The following is a 20,092-nucleotide window of genomic DNA, read 5'->3' as shown; positions in this document are numbered from 1 at the left end:
AGAAGAGCCAGCAGGGAAAGCTGGTGCTGGGCTGCTTCAGCACACAGTCAGCTTTGGGACTATTTCAACGTCAATCCTGTCTCTCCTCGGTTTCATACCTAAAAGTCCATTTGAATCCAAATTTTCGGGTGGTTGCTCTCAGCTGCCCAGCAGCACTGTGAGTACAGCACGAACTTTTGGCCTCTTCTCCCACAGCAGAAGAGCCAGGAGGGAAAGCTGGTGCTGGGCCTCTTCAGCACACAATCACCTTTACATTGGTGCCTCCATCGTTGCTTTCACTGCTCACTTTCATAGAGGAAAAGCATTTGAATGGAATCAGTCTAGAGCCTGCTCTCTGCTGCGCAGCAACACAGTCAGCACAGAATGAACAGTGGCATCTGCTCCCACAGCAGAAGGACCAGCAGGGAAAGCTGGTGCTGGGCCTCTTCAGCACACAGTCAGCTTTGCAACGGTGTCACCATCATTGCAGTCTCTCCTCGGTTTCATACCTAAAAGTCCATTTGAATCCAAATTCTCAGGTTTTTTCTCTCAGCTGCGCAGTAGCACAGTGAGTACAGCACGAACGTTTGGCCTCTGCTCCCACAGCAGAAGAGCCACGATTGAAAGCTGGTGCTGGACCTGTTCAGCACACAATCGCCATTACATTGGTGCCTCCATCGTTGCTTTCACTGCTCACTTTCATACAGGAAAAGCATTTGAATGGAATCAGTCCAGAGCCTGCTCTCTGCTGCGCAGCAACACAGTCCGCACAGAATGAACAGTGGCATCTGCTCCCACAGCAGAAGGACCAGCAGGGAAAGCTAGTGCTGGGCCTCTTCAGCACACAAGCAGCTTTGCAACGGTGTCACCATCATTGCAGTCTCTCCTCGGTTTCATACCTAAAAGTCCATTTGAATCCAAATTCTCAGGTGGTCTCTCTCAGCTGCCCAGCAGCTCAGTGAGTACAGCACGAACGTTTGGCCTCTGCTCCCACAGCAGAAGAGCCAGGATTGAAAGCTGGTGCTGGACCTGTTCGGCACACAATCACCTTTACATTGGTGCCTCCATCGTTGCTTTCACTGCTCACTTTCATACAGGAAAAGCATTTGAATGGAATCAGTCCAGAGGCTGCTCTCTGCTGCGCAGCAACACAGTCTGCACAGAATGAACAGTGGCATCTGCTCTCACAGCAGAAGGACCAGCAGGGAAAGCTAGTGCTGGGCCTCTTCAGCACACAAGCATCTTTGCAACGGTGTCACCATCATTGCAGTCTCTCCTCGGTTTCATACCTAAAAGTCCATTTGAATCCAAATTCTCAGGTGGTCTCTCTCAGCTGCCCAGCAGCACAGTGAGTACAGCACGAACGTTTGGCCTCTGCTCCCACAGCAGAAGAGCCAGGATTGAAAGCTGGTGCTGGACCTGTTCAGCACACAATCACCTTTACATCAGTTCCTCCATGGTTGCTTTCACTGCTCACTTGCATACAGGAAAAGCATTTGAATGGAATCAGTCCAGAGGCTGCTCTCTGCTGCGCAGCAACACAGTCAGCACAGAATGAACAGTGGCATCTGCTTGCACAGCAGAAGGACCAGCAGGGAAAGATAGTGCTGTGTCTCTTCAGCACACAAGCAGCTTTGCAACGGTGTCACCATCATTGCAGTCTCTTCTCGGTTTCATACCTAGAAGTCCATTTGAATCCAAATTCTCAGGTGGTCTCTCTCAGCTGCCCAGCAGCACAGTGAGTACAGCACGAACGTTTGGCCTCTGCTCCCACAGCAGAAGAGCCAGGATTGAAAGCTGGTGCTGGACCTGTTCAGCACACAATCACCTTTACATCAGTTCCTCCATGGTTGCTTTCACTGCTCACTTGCATACAGGAAAAGCATTTGAATAGAATCAGTCCAGAGCCTGCTCTCTGCTGCGCAGCAACACAGTCTGCACAGAATGAATAGTGGCATCTGCTCACACGGGAGAAGGATCATCAGGGAAAGCTAGTGCTGGGCCTCTTCAGCACACAAGCAGCTTTGCAACGGGGTCACCATCATTGCAGTCTCTCCTCGGTTTCATACCTAAAAGTCCATTTGAATACAAATTCTCAGGTGGTCCCTCTCAGCTGCCCAGCAGCACACTGAGTACAGCACGAACGTTTGGCCTCTGCTCCCACAGCAGAAGAGCCAGGATTGAAAGCTGGTGCTGGACCTGTTCAGCACACAATCACCTTTACATTGGTGCCTCCATCATTGCTTTCACTGCTCACTTTCATACAGGAAAAGCAATTGAATGGAATCAGTCCAGAGCCTGCTCTCGGCTGCGCCGCAACTCAGTCAGCACAGAATGAACAGTGGCATCTGCTCACACGGCAGAAGAACCAGCAGGGAAAGCTAGTGCTGGGCCTCTTCAGCACACAAGCAGCTTTGCAATGGTGTCACCATCATTGCAGTCTCTCCTCGGTTTCATACCTAAAAGTCCATTTGAATCCAAATTCTCAGGTGGTGTCTCTCAGCTGCCCAGCAGCACAGTGAGTACAGCACGAACGTTTGGCCTCTGCTCCCGCAGCAGAAGAGCCAGGATTGAAAGCTGGTGCTGCACCTGTTCAGCACACAATCACCTTTACATTGGTGCCTCCATCGTTGCTTTCACTGCTCACTTTCATACAGGAAAAGCATTTGAATGGAATCAGTCCAGAGCCTGCTCACTGCTGGCAGCAACACAGTCAGCACAGAATGAACAGTGGCATCTGCTCTGACAGCAGAAGGACCAGCAGGGAAAGCTAATGCTGGGCCTCTTCAGCACACAAGCAGCTTTGCAACGGTGTCACCATCATTGCAGTCTCTCCTCGGTTTCATACCTAAAAGTCCATTTGAATCCAAATTCTCAGGTGGTCTCACTCAGCTGCCCAGCAGCACAGTGAGGACAGCACGAACGTTTGGCCTCTGCTCCAGCAGCAGAAGAGCCAGGATTGAAAGCTGGTGCTGGACCTGTTCAGCACACAATCACCTTTACATTGGTGCCTCCATCGTTTCTTTCACTGCTCACTTTCATACAGGAAAAGCATTTGAATGGAATCAGTCCAGAGCCAGCTCTCTGCTGGCAGCAACACAGTGAGCACCGAATGAACAGTGGCATCTGCTCCCACAGCAGAAGGACCAGCAGGGAAAGCTAGTGCTCTGCTTCTCCAGTACACAAGGAGCTTTGCAACGGTGTCACCATCATTGCAGTCTCTCCTCGGTTTCATACCTAAAAGTCCATTTGAATCCAAATTCTCAGGTGGTCACTCTCAGCTGCCCAGCAGCACAGTGAGTACAGCGCGAACATTTGGCCTCTGCTCCCACAGCACAAGACGCAGGATTGAAAGCTGGTGCTGGACCTGTTCAGCCCACAATCACCTTTACATTGGTGCCTCCATCGCTGATTTCACTGCTCACTTTCATACAGGAAAAGCATTTGAATGGAATCAGTCCAGAGCCAGCTCTCTGCTGGCAGCAACACAGTGAGCACAGAATGAACAGTGGCATCTGCTCCCACAGCAGAAGGACCAGCAGGGAAAGCTAGTGCTGGGCCTCTTCAGCACACAAGCAGCTTTGCAACGGTGTCACCATCATTGCAGTCTCTCCTCGGTTTCATACCTAAAAGTCCATTTGAATCCAAATTCTCAGGTGGTCACTCTCAGCTGCCCAGCAGCACAGTGAGTACAGCACGAACGTTTGGCCTCTGCTCCCACAGCAGAAGAGCCAGGATTGAAAGCTGGTACTCTGTCTGTTCAGCACACAATCACCTTTACATCGGTGCCTCCATCGTTGCTTTCACTGCTCACTTTCATACAGGAAAAGCATTTGAACGGAATCAGTCCAGAGCCTGCTCTCTGCTGCGCAGAAACACAGTCAGCACAGAATGAACGTTTCGCATCTGCTCCCGCAGCAGAAGGAACAGCAGGGAAAGCTGGTGCTGGGCGTCTTCAGCACAGACGCAGCTTTGCAACAGTGTCACCATCATTGCAGTCTCTCCTCGGTTTCATACCTAAAAGTCCATTTGAGTCCAAATTCTCAGGTGGTCTCTCTCATCTGCCCAGCAGCACAGTGAGTACAGCACGAACGTTTGGCCTCTGCTCCCACAGCAGAAGAGCCAGGAGGGAAAGCTGGTGCTGGGCCTGGTCAGCACACAATCACCTTTACATGGGTGCCTCCATCGTTGCTTTCACTGCTCACTTTCATACAGGAAAAGCATTTGAATGGAATCAGTCCAGAGACTGCTCTTTGCTGCGCAGCAACGCAGTCAGCACAAAATGAACAGTGGCATCTGCTCCCACAGCAGAAGGACCAGCAGGGAAAGCTAGAGCTGGGCCTCTTCAGCACAGAGGCAGCATTGCAACAGTGTCACCATCATTGCAGTCTCTCCTCGGTTTCATACCTAAAAGTCCATTTGAATCGAAATTCTCAGGTGGTCGTTCTCAGCTGCCCAGCAGCACAGTGAGTACACCACGAACGTTTGGCCTCTGCTCCCGCAGCAGAAGAGCCAGGATTGAAAGCTAGTGCTGGGCCTCTTCAGCACACAAGCAGCTTTGCAACGGTGTCCCCATCATTGCAGTCTCTCCTCGGTTTCATACCTAAAAGTCCATTTGAATCCAAATTCTCAGGTGGTCTCACTCAGCTGCCCAGCAGCACAGTGAGTACAGCACAAACGTTTGGCCTCTGCTCCCACAGCAGAAGACTCAGGATTGAAAGCTGGTGCTGGACCTGTTCAGCACACAATCACCTTTACATTGGTGCCTCTATCGCTGATTTCACTGCTCACTTTCATACAGGAAAAGCAATTGAATGGAATCAGTCCAGAGGCTGCTCTCGGCTACGCAGCAACACAATCAGCACAGAATGAACAGTGGCATCTGCTCCCACAGCAGAAGGACCAGAAGGGAAAGCTAGTGCTGGGCTTCTTCAGCACACAAGCAGCTTTGCAACGGTGTCACCATCATTGCAGTCTCTCCTCGGTTTCATACCTAAAAGTCCATTTGAATCCAAATTCTCAGGTGGTCTCTCTCAGCTGCCCAGCAGCACAGTGAGTACAGCACAAACGTTTGGCCTCTGCTCCCACAGCAGAAGAGCCAGGATTGAAAGCTGGTGCAGGGCCTGTTCAACACACAACCACCTTTACATTGGTGCCTCCATCGTTGCTTTCACTGCCCACTTTCATACAGGTAAAGCATTTGAATGGAATCAGTTCAGAGCCTGCTCTCTGCTGGCAGCGCAGCAACACATTCAGCACAAAATGAACAGTGGCATCTGCTCCCACAGCAGAAGGACCAGCAGGGAAAGCTAGTGCTGGGCCTCTTCAGCACAGAGGCAGCATTGCAACGGTGTCACCATCATTGCAGTCTCTCCTCGCTTTCATACCTAAAAGTCCATTTGAATCCAAATTCTCAGGTGGTCGTTCTCAGCTGCCCAGCAGCACAGTGAGTACACCACGAACGTTTGGCCTCTGCTCCCACAGCAGAAGAGCCAGGATTGAAAGCTAGTGCTGGGCCTCTGCAGCACACAAGCAGCTTTGCAACGGTGTCACCATCATTGCAGTCTCTCCTCGGTTTCATACCTAAAAGTCCATTTGAATCCAAATTCTCAGGTGGTCTCTCTCAGCTGCCCAGGAGCACAGTTAGTACAGCACGAACGTTTGGCCTCTGCTCCCACAGCAGAAGAGCCAGGATTGAAAGCTGGTGCTGGACCTGTTCAGCACACAATCCCCTTTACATTGGTGCCTCCATCGTTGCTTTCACTGCTCACTTTCATACAGGAAAAGCATTTGAATAGAATCAGTCCAGAGCCTGCTCCCTGCTGGCAGCAACACTGCATAGAAAGAACAGTGGCATCTGCTCACACGGCAGAAGGACCAGCAGGGAAAGCTAGTGCTCTGCTTCTTCAGCACACAAGCAGCTTTGCAACGGGGTCACCATCATTGCAGTCTCTCCTCGGTTTCATACCTAAAAGTTAATTTGATTCCAAATTATCAGGTGGTGTCTCTCAGCTGCCCAGGAGCACAGTTAGTACAGCACGAACGTTTGGCCTCTGCTCCCACAGCAGAAGAGCCAGGATTGAAAGCTGCTCCTGGACCTGTTCGGCACACAATCACCTTTACATTGGTGCCTCCATCGTTGCTTTCACTGCTCACTTTCATACAGGAAAAGCATTTGAATAGAATCAGTCCAGAGCCTGCTCCCTGCTGGCCGCACCACAGCACAGAATGAACAGTGGGATCTGCTCACACGGCAGAAGGATCAGCAGGCATAGCTAGTGCTGGGCCTCTTCATAACGCAAGCTGCTTTGCAACGGTGTCACCATCATTGCAGTCTCTCCTCGGTTTCATACCTAAAAGTCCATTTGAATCCAAATTCTCATGTGGTGTCTCTCAGCTGCCCAGCAGCAAAGTGAGTACAGCACGAACGTTTGGCCTCTGCTTCCACAGCAGAAGAGCCAGGATTGAAAGCTGGTGCTGGACCTGTTCAGCACACAATCACCTTTACATTGGTGACTCCATCGTTGCTTTCAGTGCTCACTTTCATACAGGAAAAACATTTGAATGGAATCAGTCCAGAGCCTGCTCTCTGCTGCGCAGGAACCCAGCACAGAATGAACAGTGGCATCTGCTCACACTGCAGAAGGATCATCAGGGAAAGTTAGTGCTGGGCCTCTTCAGCACACAAGCAGCTTTGCAACGGGGTCACCATCATTGCAGTCTCTCCTCGGTTTCATACCAAAAAGTCCATTTGAATCCAAATTCTCAGGGGGTTCTCTCAGCTGCCCAGCAGCGCAGATAGTACAGCACGAACGTTTTGGCCTCTGCTCCCACAGCAGAAGAGCCAGGATTGAAAGCGGGTGCTGGACCTGTTCAGCACACAATCACCTTTACATTGGTGCATCCATCGTTGCTTTCACTGCTCACTTTCATACAGGAAAAGCATTTGAATGGAATCAGTCCAGAGCCTGCTCTCTGCTGCGCAGCAACACAGACAGCACAGAATGAACAGTGGCATCTTCTCACACGGCAGAAGGACCAGCAGCGAAAGCTAGTGCTGTGTCTCTTCAGCACACAAGCAGCTTTGCAACGGGGTCACCATCATTGCAGTCTCTCCTCGGTTTCATACCTAAAAGTCCATTTGAATCCAAATCCTCATGTGGTGTCTCTCAGCTGCCCAGCAGCACAGTTAGTACAGCACGAACGTTTGGCCTCTGCTCCCACAGCAGAAGAGCCAGGATTGAAAGCTGCTCCTGGACCTGTTCAGCACACATTCCCCTTTACACTGGTGCCTCCATCGTTGCTTTCACTGCTCACTTTCATACAGGAAAAGCATTTGAATGGAATCAGTCCAGAGGCTGCTCTCTGCTGCGCAGGAACACAGTCAGAACAGAATGAACAGTGGCATCTGCTCACACTGCAGAAGGATCATCAGGGAAAGCTAGTGCTGTGTCTCTTCAGCACACAAGCAGCTTTGCAAAGGGGTCACCATCATTGCAGTCTCTCCTCGGTTTCATACCTGAAAGTTAATTAGAATCCAAATTCTCAGGTGGTGTCTCTCAGCTGCCCAGCAGCACAGTGAGTACAGCACGAACGTTTGGCCTCTGCTCCCACAGCAGAAGAGCGAGGATTGAAAGCTGGTGCTGTACCTGTTCAGCACACAATCCTTTTTACATTGGTGCCTCCATCGTTGCTTTCACTGCTAACACTCATACAGGAAAAGCATTTGAATGGAATAAGTCCAGAGCCTGCTCCCTGCTGGCAGCAACACAGCACAGAATGAACAGTGGCATCTGCTCACACTGCAGAAGGACCAGCAGGGAAAGCTAGTGCTGTGTCTCTTCAGCACACAAGCAGCTTTGCAACGGGGTCACCATCTTTGCAGTCTCTCCTCGGTTTCATACCTAAAAGTCCATTTGAATCCAAATTCTCAGGTGGTCTCACTCAGCTGCCCAGCAGCACAGTGAGGACAGCACGAACGTTTGGCCTCTGCTCCAGCAGCAGAAGAGCCAGGATTGAAAGCTGGTGCTGGACCTGTTCAGCACACAATCACCTTTACATTGGTGCCTCCATCGTTTCTTTCACTGCTCACTTTCATACAGGAAAAGCATTTGAATGGAATCAGTCCAGAGCCAGCTCTCTGCTGGCAGCAACACAGTCAGCACCGAATGAACAGTGGCATCTGCTCCCACAGCAGAAGGACCAGCAGGGAAAGCTAGTGCTCTGCTTCTCCAGTACACAAGGAGCTTTGCAACGGTGTCACCATCATTGCAGTCTCTCCTCGGTTTCATACCTAAAAGTCCATTTGAATCCAAATTCTCAGGTGGTCACTCTCAGCTGCCCAGCAGCACAGTGAGTACAGCGCGAACATTTGGCCTCTGCTCCCACAGCACAAGACGCAGGATTGAAAGCTGGTGCTGGACCTGTTCAGCCCACAATCACCTTTACATTGGTGCCTCCATCGCTGATTTCACTGCTCACTTTCATACAGGAAAAGCATTTGAATGGAATCAGTCCAGAGCCAGCTCTCTGCTGGCAGCAACACAGTGAGCACAGAATGAACAGTGGCATCTGCTCCCACAGCAGAAGGACCAGCAGGGAAAGCTAGTGCTGGGCCTCTTCAGCACACAAGCAGCTTTGCAACGGTGTCACCATCATTGCAGTCTCTCCTCGGTTTCATACCTAAAAGTCCATTTGAATCCAAATTCTCAGGTGGTCACTCTCAGCTGCCCAGCAGCACAGTGAGTACAGCACGAACGTTTGGCCTCTGCTCCCACAGCAGAAGAGCCAGGATTGAAAGCTGGTACTCTGTCTGTTCAGCACACAATCACCTTTACATCGGTGCCTCCATCGTTGCTTTCACTGCTCACTTTCATACAGGAAAAGCATTTGAACGGAATCAGTCCAGAGCCTGCTCTCTGCTGCGCAGAAACACAGTCAGCACAGAATGAACGTTTCGCATCTGCTCCCGCAGCAGAAGGAACAGCAGGGAAAGCTGGTGCTGGGCGTCTTCAGCACAGACGCAGCTTTGCAACAGTGTCACCATCATTGCAGTCTCTCCTCGGTTTCATACCTAAAAGTCCATTTGAGTCCAAATTCTCAGGTGGTCTCTCTCATCTGCCCAGCAGCACAGTGAGTACAGCACGAACGTTTGGCCTCTGCTCCCACAGCAGAAGAGCCAGGAGGGAAAGCTGGTGCTGGGCCTGGTCAGCACACAATCACCTTTACATGGGTGCCTCCATCGTTGCTTTCACTGCTCACTTTCATACAGGAAAAGCATTTGAATGGAATCAGTCCAGAGACTGCTCTTTGCTGCGCAGCAACGCAGTCAGCACAAAATGAACAGTGGCATCTGCTCCCACAGCAGAAGGACCAGCAGGGAAAGCTAGAGCTGGGCCTCTTCAGCACAGAGGCAGCATTGCAACAGTGTCACCATCATTGCAGTCTCTCCTCGGTTTCATACCTAAAAGTCCATTTGAATCGAAATTCTCAGGTGGTCGTTCTCAGCTGCCCAGCAGCACAGTGAGTACACCACGAACGTTTGGCCTCTGCTCCCGCAGCAGAAGAGCCAGGATTGAAAGCTAGTGCTGGGCCTCTTCAGCACACAAGCAGCTTTGCAACGGTGTCCCCATCATTGCAGTCTCTCCTCGGTTTCATACCTAAAAGTCCATTTGAATCCAAATTCTCAGGTGGTCTCACTCAGCTGCCCAGCAGCACAGTGAGTACAGCACAAACGTTTGGCCTCTGCTCCCACAGCAGAAGACTCAGGATTGAAAGCTGGTGCTGGACCTGTTCAGCACACAATCACCTTTACATTGGTGCCTCTATCGCTGATTTCACTGCTCACTTTCATACAGGAAAAGCAATTGAATGGAATCAGTCCAGAGGCTGCTCTCGGCTACGCAGCAACACAATCAGCACAGAATGAACAGTGGCATCTGCTCCCACAGCAGAAGGACCAGAAGGGAAAGCTAGTGCTGGGCTTCTTCAGCACACAAGCAGCTTTGCAACGGTGTCACCATCATTGCAGTCTCTCCTCGGTTTCATACCTAAAAGTCCATTTGAATCCAAATTCTCAGGTGGTCTCTCTCAGCTGCCCAGCAGCACAGTGAGTACAGCACAAACGTTTGGCCTCTGCTCCCACAGCAGAAGAGCCAGGATTGAAAGCTGGTGCAGGGCCTGTTCAACACACAACCACCTTTACATTGGTGCCTCCATCGTTGCTTTCACTGCCCACTTTCATACAGGTAAAGCATTTGAATGGAATCAGTTCAGAGCCTGCTCTCTGCTGGCAGCGCAGCAACACATTCAGCACAAAATGAACAGTGGCATCTGCTCCCACAGCAGAAGGACCAGCAGGGAAAGCTAGTGCTGGGCCTCTTCAGCACAGAGGCAGCATTGCAACGGTGTCACCATCATTGCAGTCTCTCCTCGCTTTCATACCTAAAAGTCCATTTGAATCCAAATTCTCAGGTGGTCGTTCTCAGCTGCCCAGCAGCACAGTGAGTACACCACGAACGTTTGGCCTCTGCTCCCACAGCAGAAGAGCCAGGATTGAAAGCTAGTGCTGGGCCTCTGCAGCACACAAGCAGCTTTGCAACGGTGTCACCATCATTGCAGTCTCTCCTCGGTTTCATACCTAAAAGTCCATTTGAATCCAAATTCTCAGGTGGTCTCTCTCAGCTGCCCAGCAGCACAGGGAGTACAGCACGAACGTTTGGCCTCTGCTCCCACAGCAGAAGAGCCAGGATTGAAAGCTGGTGCTGGACCTGTTCAGCACACAATCACCTTTACATTGGTGCCTCTATCGCTGATTTCACTGCTCACATTCATACAGGAAAAGCATTTGAATGGAATCAGTCCAGAGCGTCCTCTCTGCTCCATAGCAACACAGTCAGCACAGAATGAACAGTGGCATCTGCTCCGACAGTAGAAGGACAGGCAGGGAAAGCTAGTGCTGGGCCTCTTCAGCACACAAGCAGCTTTGCAACGGTGTCAACATCATTGCAGTCTCTCCTCGGTTTCATACCTAAAAGTCCATTTGAATCCAAATTCTCAGGTGGTCTCTCTCAGCTGCCCAGCAGCACAGTGAGTACAGCACGAACGTTTGGATTCTGATCCCACAGCAGAAGAGCTAGGATTGAAAGCTGGTGCTGGACCTGTTCAGCACACAATCACCTTTACATCGGTGCCTCCATTGTTGCTTTCACTGCTCACATTGATAGAGGAAAAGCATTTGAATGGAATCAGTCCAGAGCCTGCTCTCTGCTGGCAGCAACACAGTCAGCACAGAATGAACAGTGGCATCTGCTCCCACACCAGAAGCACCAGCAGGGAAAGCTAGTGCTGGGCTTATTCAGCACACAAGCAGCTTTGCAACGTTGTCAATATCATTGCAGTCCCTCCTCGGTTTCATACCTAAAAGTCCATTTGAATCCAAATTCTCAGGTGGTCTCTCTCAGCTGCCCAGCAGCACAGCGAGTACAGCACGAACGTTTGGCCTCTGCTCCCACAGCAGAAGAGCCAGGATTGAAAGCTGGTGCTGGACCTGTTCAGCACACAATCACCTTTACATCGGTGCCTCCATCGTTGCTTTCACTGCTCACATTCATACAGGAAAAGCATTTGAATGGAATCAGTCCAGAGCCTGCTCTCTGCTGGCAGCGCAGCAACACATTCAGCACAGAATGAACAGTGGCATCTGCTCCCACAGCAGAAGGACCAGCAGGGAAAGCTAGTGCTGGGCCTCTTCAGCACACAAGCAGCTTTGCAACGGTGTCACCATCATTGCAGTCTCTCCTCGGTTTCATACCTAAAAGTCCATTTGAATCCAAATTCTCAGGTGGTCTCTCTCAGCTGCCCAGCAGCACAGTGAGGACAGCACGAACGTTTGGCCTCTGCTCCCACAGCAGAAGAGCCAGGATTGAAAGCTGGCCTTGGGCCTGTTCAGCACACAATCACCTTTACATTGGTGCCTCCATCGTTGCTTTCACTGCCCACTTTCATACAGGAAAAGCATTTGAATGGAATCAGTCCAGAGCCTGCTCTCTGCTGGCAGCGCAGCAACACATTCAGCACAGAATGAGCAGTGTCATCTGCTCCCACGGCAGAAGGACCAGCAGGGAAAGCTAGTGTTGCGCCTCTTCAGCACACAACCAGCTTTGCAACGGTGTCACCATCATTGCATTCTCTCCTCGGTTTCATACCTAAAAGTCCATTTGAATCCAAAATCTCAGTTGGTCTCTCTCAGCTGCCCAGCAGCACAGTGAGTACAGCACGAACGTTTGGCCTCTGCTCCCAAAGCAGAAGAGCCAGGATTGAAAGCTGGTGCTGGACCTGTTCAGCACACAATCACCTTTACATCGGTGCCTCCATCGTTGCTTTCACTGCTCACATTCATAGAGGACAAGCATTTGAATGGAATCAGTCCAGAGCCTGCTCTCTGCTGGCAGCGCAGCAACACATTCAGCACAGAATGAGCAGTGGCATCTGCTCCCACGGCAGAAGGACCAGCAGGGAAAGCTACTGCTGGGCTTCTTCAGCACACAAGCAGCTTTGCAACGGTGTCACCATCATTGCAGTCTCTCCTCGGTTTCATACCTAAAAGTCCATTTGAATCCAAATTCTCAGGTGGTGTCGCTCAGCTGCCCAGCAGCACAGTGAGTACAGCACGAACATTTGGCCTCTGCTCCCGAAGCAGAAGAGCCAGGATTGAAAGCTGGTGCTGGACCTGTTCAGCACACAATCACCTTTACATTGGTTCCTCCATCGTTGCTTTCACTGCTCACTTTCATACAGGAAAAGCATTTGAATGGAATCAGTCCAGAGCCTGCTCTCTGCTGGCAGCAACACAGTCAGCACAGAATGAACAGTGGCATCTGCTCCCACAGCAGAAGGACCAGCAGGGAAAGCTAGTGCTGGGCCTCTTCAGCACACAAGCAGCTTTGCAACGGTGTCACCATCGTTGCAGTCTCTCCTCGGTTTCATACCTAAAAGTCCATTTGAATCCAAATTCTCAGGTGGTCTCTCTCAGCTGCCCAGCAGCACAGTGAGTACAGCACGAACGTTTGGCTTCTGCTCCCACAGCAGAAGAGCCAGGATTGAAAGCTGGTGCTGGACCTGTTCAGCACACAATCACCTTTACATTGGTGCCTCCATCGCTGATTTCACTGCTCACATTCATACAGGAAAAGCATTTGAATGGAATCAGTCGAGAGTATGCTCTCTGCTGGCAGCAACAGAGTCAGCACAGAATGAACAGTGGCATCTGCTCCCACAGCAGAAGGACCAGCAGGGAAAGCTAGTGCTCTGCCTCTCCAGGGCACAGTCAGCTTTGCAACGGTGTCACCATCATTGCAGTCTCTCCTCGGTTTCATACCGAAATGTCCATTTGAATTCAAATTCTCAGGTGGTCTCACCTGCCCAGCAGCACAGTGAGTACAGCACGAACGTTTGGCATCTGCTCCCACAGCAGAAGATCCAGGATTGAAAGCTGGTGCTGGACCTGTTCAGCACACAATCACCTTTACATTGGTGCCTCCATCGTTGCTTTCACTGCTCACATTCATACAGGAAAAGCATTTGAATGGAATCAGTCCAGAGCCTGCTCCCTGCTGGCAGCAACACAGCACAGAATGAACAGTGGCATCTGCTCACACGGCAGAAGGACCAGCAGGGAAAGCTAGTCCTGTGTCTCTTCAGCACACAAGCAGCTTTGCAACGGTGTCACCATCATTGCAGTCTCTCCTCGGTTTCATACCTAAAAGTCCATTTGAATCCGAATTCTCAGGTGGTCTCAGCTGCCCAGCAGCACAGTGAGTACAGCACGAACGTTTGGCATCTGCTCCCACAGCAGAAGAGCAAGGATTGAAAGCTGGTGCTGGACCTGTTCAGCACACAATCACCTTTACATTGGTGCCTCCATCGTTGCTTTCACTGCTAACACTCATACAGGAAAAGCATTTGAATAGAATCAGTCCAGAGCCCGCTCCCTGCTGGCAGCAACACAGCACAGAATGAACAGTGGCATCTGCTCACACGGCAGAAGGACCAGCAGGGAAAGCTAGTGCTGTGTCTCTTCAGCACACAAGGAGCTTTGCAACAGGGTCACCATCATTGCAGTCTCTCCTCGGTTTCATACCTAAAAGTCCATTTGAATCCAAATTCTCAGGTGGTCTCTCTCAGCTGCCCAGCAGCACAGTTAGTACAGCACGAACGTTTGGCCTCTGCTCCCACAGCAGAAGAGCCAGGATTGAAAGCTGGTGCTGGACCTGTTCAGCACACAATCACCTTTACATTGGTGCCTCCATCGTTGCTTTCACTGCTCACTTTCATACAGGAAAAGCATTTGAATTGAATCAGTCCAGAGCCTGCTCTCTGCTGCGCAGCAACACAATCAGCACAGAATGAACAGTGGATTCTGCTCACACAGCAGAAGGACCAGCAGGGAAAGCGAGTGCTGGGCTTCTTCAGCACACAAGCAGCTTTGCAACGGGGTCACCATCATTGCAGTCTCTCCTCGGTTTCATACCTAAAAGTCCATTTGAATCCAAATTCTCAGGTGGTCTCAGCTGCCCAGCAGCACAGTGAGTACAGCACGAACGTTTGGCCTCTGCTCCCACAGCACAAGTGCCAGAATTGAAAGCTGGTGCTGGACCTGTTCAGCACACAATCACCTTTACATTGGTGCCTCCATCGTTGCTTTCACTGCTAACACTCATAAAGGAAAAGCATTTGAAGAGAATCAGTCCAGAGCCTGCTCCCTGCTGGCAGCAACACAGCACAGAATGAACAGTGGCATCTGCTCACACGGCAGAAGGACCAGCAGGGAAAGCGAGTGCTGTGTCTCTTCAGCACACAAGGGGCTTTGCAACAGGGTCACCATCATTGCAGTCTCTCCTCGGTTTCATACCTAAAAGTCCATTTGAATCCAAATTCTCAGGAGGTCTCTCTCAGCTGCCCAGCAGCACAGTGAGTACAGCACGAACGTTTGGCCTCTGCTCCCACAGCAGAAGAGCAAGGATTGAAAGCTGGTGCTGGACCTGTTCAGCACACAATCACCTTTGCATTGGTGCCTCCATCGTTGCTTTCACTGCTAACACTCATACAGGAAAAGCATTTGAATAGAATCAGTCCAGAGCCTGCTCCCTGCTAGCAGCAACACAGCACAGAATGAACAGTGGCATCTGCTCACACGGCAGAAGGACCAGCAGGGAAAGCTAGTGCTGTGTCTCTTTAGCACACAAGGGGCTTTGCAACGGGGTCACCATCATTGCAGTCTCTCCTCGGTTTCATACCTAAAAGTCCATTTGAATCCAAATTCTCAGGTGGTCTCACTCAGCTGCCCAGCAGCACAGTGAGTACAGCACGAACGTTTGGCCTCTGTTCCCACAGCAGAAGAGCAAGGACTGAAAGCTGGTGCTGGACCTGTTCAGCACACAATCCCCTTTACATTGGTGCCTCCATCGTTGCTTTCACTGCTCACATTCATACGTAAAAGCATTTGAATGGAATCAGTCCCGAGGCTGCTCTCTGCTGCGCAGCAACACAATCAGCACAGAATGATCAGTGGCATCTGCTCACACGGCAGAAGGACCAGAAGGGAAAGCTAGTGCTGGGCCTCTTCAGCACACAAGCAGCTTTGCAACGGTGTCACCATCATTGCAGTCTCTCCTCGGTTTCATACCTAAAAGTCCATTTGAATCCAAACTCTCGGGTGGTCTCTCTCAGCTGCCCAGCAGCACAGTGAGTACAGCACGAACGTTTGGCCTCTGCTCCCACAGCAGAAGAGCCAGGATTGAAAGCTGGTGCTGGACCTCTTCAGCACACAATTACCTTTACATTGGTGCCTCCATCGTTGCTTTCACTGCTAACACTCATACAGGAAAAGCATTTGAATGGAATCAGTCCAGAGCCTGCTCCCTGCTGGCAGCAACACAATCAGCACAGAATGAACAGTGGCATCTGCTCACACGGCAGAAGGACCAGAAGGGAAAGCTAGGGCTGTGTCTCTTCAGCACACAAGCAGCTTTGCAACGGGGTCACCATCATTGCAGTCTCTCCTCGGTTTCATACCTAAAAGTCCATTTGAATCCAAATTCTCAGGTTGGCTCAGCTGCCCAGCAGCACAGTGAGTACAGCACGAACGTTTGGCCTCTGCTCCCACAGCAGAAAAGCCAGGATTGAAAGCTGGTGCTGGACCTGTTCAGCACACAATCACCTTTACATTGGTGCCTCCATCGTTGCTTTCACTGCTCACTTTCATACAGGAAAAGCATTTGAATGGAATCAGTCCAGAGCCTGCTCTCTGCTGCGCAGCAACACAGTCAACACAGAATGAACAGTGGCATCTGCTCACACGGGAGAAGGATCAGCAGGGAAAGCTAGTGCTGTGTCTCTTCAGCACACAAGCAGCTTTGCAACGGGGTCACCATCATTGCAGTCTCTCCTCGGTTTCATACCTAAAAGTCCATTTGAATACAAATTCTCAGGTGGTCCCTCTCAGCTGCCCAGCAGCACAGTGAGTACAGCACGAACGTTTGGCATCTGCTCCCACAGCAGAAGAGCAAGGATTGAAAGCTGGTGCTGGACCTGTTCAGCACACAATTACCTTTACATTGGTGCCTCCATCGTTGCTTTCACTGCTAACACTCATACAGGAAAAGCATTTGAATGGAATCAGTCCAGAGCCTGCTCTCTGCTGGCAGCAACACAGCACAGAATGAACAGTGGCATCTGCTCACACGGCAGAAGGACCAGCAGGGAAAGCTAGTGCTGGGCCTCTTGAGCACACAAGCAGCTTTGCAACAGGGTCATCATCATTGCAGTCTCTCCTCTGTTTCATAACTAAAAGTCCATTTGAATCCAAATTCTCAGGTGGTCTCTCTCAGCTGCCCTGCAGCACAGTGAGTACAGCACGAACGTTTGGAATCTGCTCCCACAGCAGAAGAGCCAGGATTGAAAGCTGGTGCTGGACCTGTTCAGCACACAATCACCTTTACATTGGTGCCTCCATCGTTGCTTTCACTGCTAACACTCATACAGGAAAAGCATTTGAATAGAATCAGTCCAGAGCCTGCTCCCTCCTGGCAGCAACACAGCACAGAATGAACAGTGGCATCTGCTCCCTCGGCAGAAGGACCAGCAGGGAAAGCTAGTGCTGTGTCTCTTCAGCACACAAGGAGCTATGCAACGGTGTCACCATCATTGCAGTCTCTCCTCGGTTTCATACCTAAAAGTCCATTTGAATCCAAATTCTCAGGTGGTCTCTCTCAGCTGCCCAGCAGCACAGTGAGTACAGCACGAACGTTTGGCATCTGCTCCCACAGCAGAAGAGCCAGGATTGAAAGCTGGTGCTGGACCTGTTCAGCACACAATCCCCTTTACATTGGTGCCTCCATCGTTGCTTTCACTGCTCACTTTCATACAGGAAAAGCATTTGAATGGAATCAGTCCAGAGCCTGATCTCTGCTGCGCAGCAACACAGTCAGCACAGAATGAACAGTGGCATCTGCTCACACGGGAGCAGGATCATCAATGACAGCTAGTGCTGTGTCTCTTCAGCACACAAGCAGCTTTGCAACGGGGTCACCATCATTGCAGTCTCTCCTCGGCTTCATACCTAAAAGACCATTTCAATCCGAATTCTCAGGGGGTGTCGCTCAGCTGCCCAGCAGCACAGTGAGAACAGCACGAACGTTTGGCCTCTGCTCCCACAGCAGAAGAGCAAGGATTGAAAGCTGGTGCTGGACCTGTTCAGCACACAATCACCTTTACATTGGTGCCTCCATCGTTGCTTTCACTGCTCACTTTCATACAGGAAAAGCATTTGAATGGAATCAGTCCAGAGCCTGCTCTCTGCTGCGCAGCAACACAGTCAACACAGAATGAACAGTGGCATCTGCTCACACGGGAGAAGGATCAGCAGGGAAAGCTAGTGCTGTGTCTCTTCAGCACACAACCAGCTTTGCAACGGGGTCACCATCATTGCAGTCTCTCCTCGGTTTCATACCTAAAAGTCCATTTGAATACAAATTCTCAGGTGGTCCCTCTCAGCTGCCCAGCAGCACAGTGAGTACAGCACGAACGTTTGGCATCTGCTCCCACAGCAGAAGAGCAAGGATTGAAAGCTGGTGCTGGACCTGTTCAGCACACAATTACCTTTACATTGGTGCCTCCATCGTTGCTTTCACTGCTCACTTTCATACAGGAAAAGCATTTGAATGGAATCAGTCCAGAGCCTGCTCTCTGCTGCGCAGCAACACAATCACCACAGAATGAACAGTGGATTCTGCTCGCACAGCAGAAGGACCAGCAGGGAAAGCGAGTGCTGGGCTTCTTCAGCACACAAGCAGCTTTGCAATGGGGTCACCATCATTGCAGTCTCTCCTCGGTTTCATACCTAAAAGTCCATTTGAATCCAAATTCTCAGGTGGTGTCGCTCAGCTGCCCAGCAGCACAGTGAGTACAGCACGAACATTTGGCCTCTGCTCCCACAGCAGAAGAGCCAGGATTGAAAGCTGGTGCTGGACCTGTTCAGCACACAATCCCCTTTACATTGGTGCCTCCATCGTTGCTTTCACTGCTCACTTTCATACAGGAAAAGCATTTGAATGGAATCAGTCCAGAGGCTGCTCTCTGCTGCGCAACACAGCACAGAATGAGCAGTGGATTCTGCTCGCACAGCGGAAGGACCAGCAGGGAAAGCTAGTGCTCTGCTTCTTCAGCACACAAGCAGCTTTGCAACGGGGTCACCATCATTGCAGTCTCTCCTCGGTTTCATACCTAAAAGTCCATTTGAATCCAAATTCTCAGGTGGTCTCAGCTGCCCTTCAGCATAGTGAGTACAGCACGAACGTTTGGCCTCTGCTCCCACAGAAGAAGAGCCAGGATTGAAAGCTGGTGCTGCACCTGTTCAGCACACAATCACCTTTACATTAGTGCCTCCATCGTTGCTTTCACTGCTAACACTCATACAGGAAAAGCATTTGAATTGAATCAGTCCAGAGCCTGCTCCCTACTGGCAGCAACACAGCACAGAATGAACAGTGGCATCTGCTCACACGGCAGAAGGACCAGCAGGGAAAGCTAGTGCTGTGTCTCTTCAGCACACAAGGAGCTATGCAACGGGGTCACCATCATTGCAGTCTCTCCTCGGTTTCATACCTAAAAGTCCATTTGAATCCGAATTCTCAGGTGGTCTCTCTCAGCTGCCCAGCAGCACAGTGAGTACAGCACGAACGTTTGGCCTCTGCTCCCACAGCAGAAGAGCAAGGATTGAAAGCTGGTGCTGGACCTGTTCAGCACACAATCCCCTTTACATTGGTGCCTCCATCGTTGCTTTCACTGCTCACTTTCATACAGGAAAAGCATTTCAATGGAATCAGTCCAGAGCCTGTTCTCTGCTGCGCAGCAACACTGTCTGCACAGAATGAACAGTGGCATCTGCTCACACGGGAGAAGGATCATCAGGGAAAGCTAGTGCTGGGCCTCTTCAGCACACAAGCAGCTTTGCAACGGGGTCACCATCATTGCAGTCTCTCCTCGGTTTCATACCTAAAAGTCCATTTGAATACAAATTCTCAGGTGGTCCCTCTCAGCTGCCCAGCAGCACAGTGAGTACCGCACGAACGTTTGGCATCTGCTCCCACAGCAGAAGAGCCAGGATTGAAAGCTGGTGCTGGACCTGTTCAGCACACAATCCCCTTTACATTGGTGCCTCCATCGTTGCTTTCACTGCTCACTTTCATACAGGAAAAGCATTTGAATGGAATCAGTCCAGAGCCTGCTCTCTGCTGCGCAGCAACACATTCAGCACAGAATGAACAGTGGCATCTGCTCACACGGGAGCAGGATCATCAATGAAAGCTAGTGCTGTGTCTCTTCAGCACACAAGCAGCTTTGCAACGGGGTCACCATCATTGCAGTCTCTCCTCGGCTTCATACCTAAAAGACCATTTGAATCCGAATTCTCAGGGGGTGTCGCTCAGCTGCCCAGCAGCACAGTGAGTACAGCACGAACGTTTGGCCTCTGCTCCCACAGCAGAAGAGCCAGGATTGAAAGCTGGTGCTGGACCTGTTCAGCACACAATCCCCTTTACATTGGTGCCTCCAT

Source organism: Pezoporus flaviventris, unplaced genomic scaffold (assembly GCF_033815535.1).
Source record: "Pezoporus flaviventris isolate CSIRO_AGI_PZ_B2104156 unplaced genomic scaffold, CSIRO_AGI_Pfla_v1 ptg000041l, whole genome shotgun sequence".
Classification (NCBI taxonomy): Eukaryota; Metazoa; Chordata; class Aves; order Psittaciformes; family Psittacidae; genus Pezoporus; species Pezoporus flaviventris.
This window is presented reverse-complemented; position numbering follows the sequence as displayed.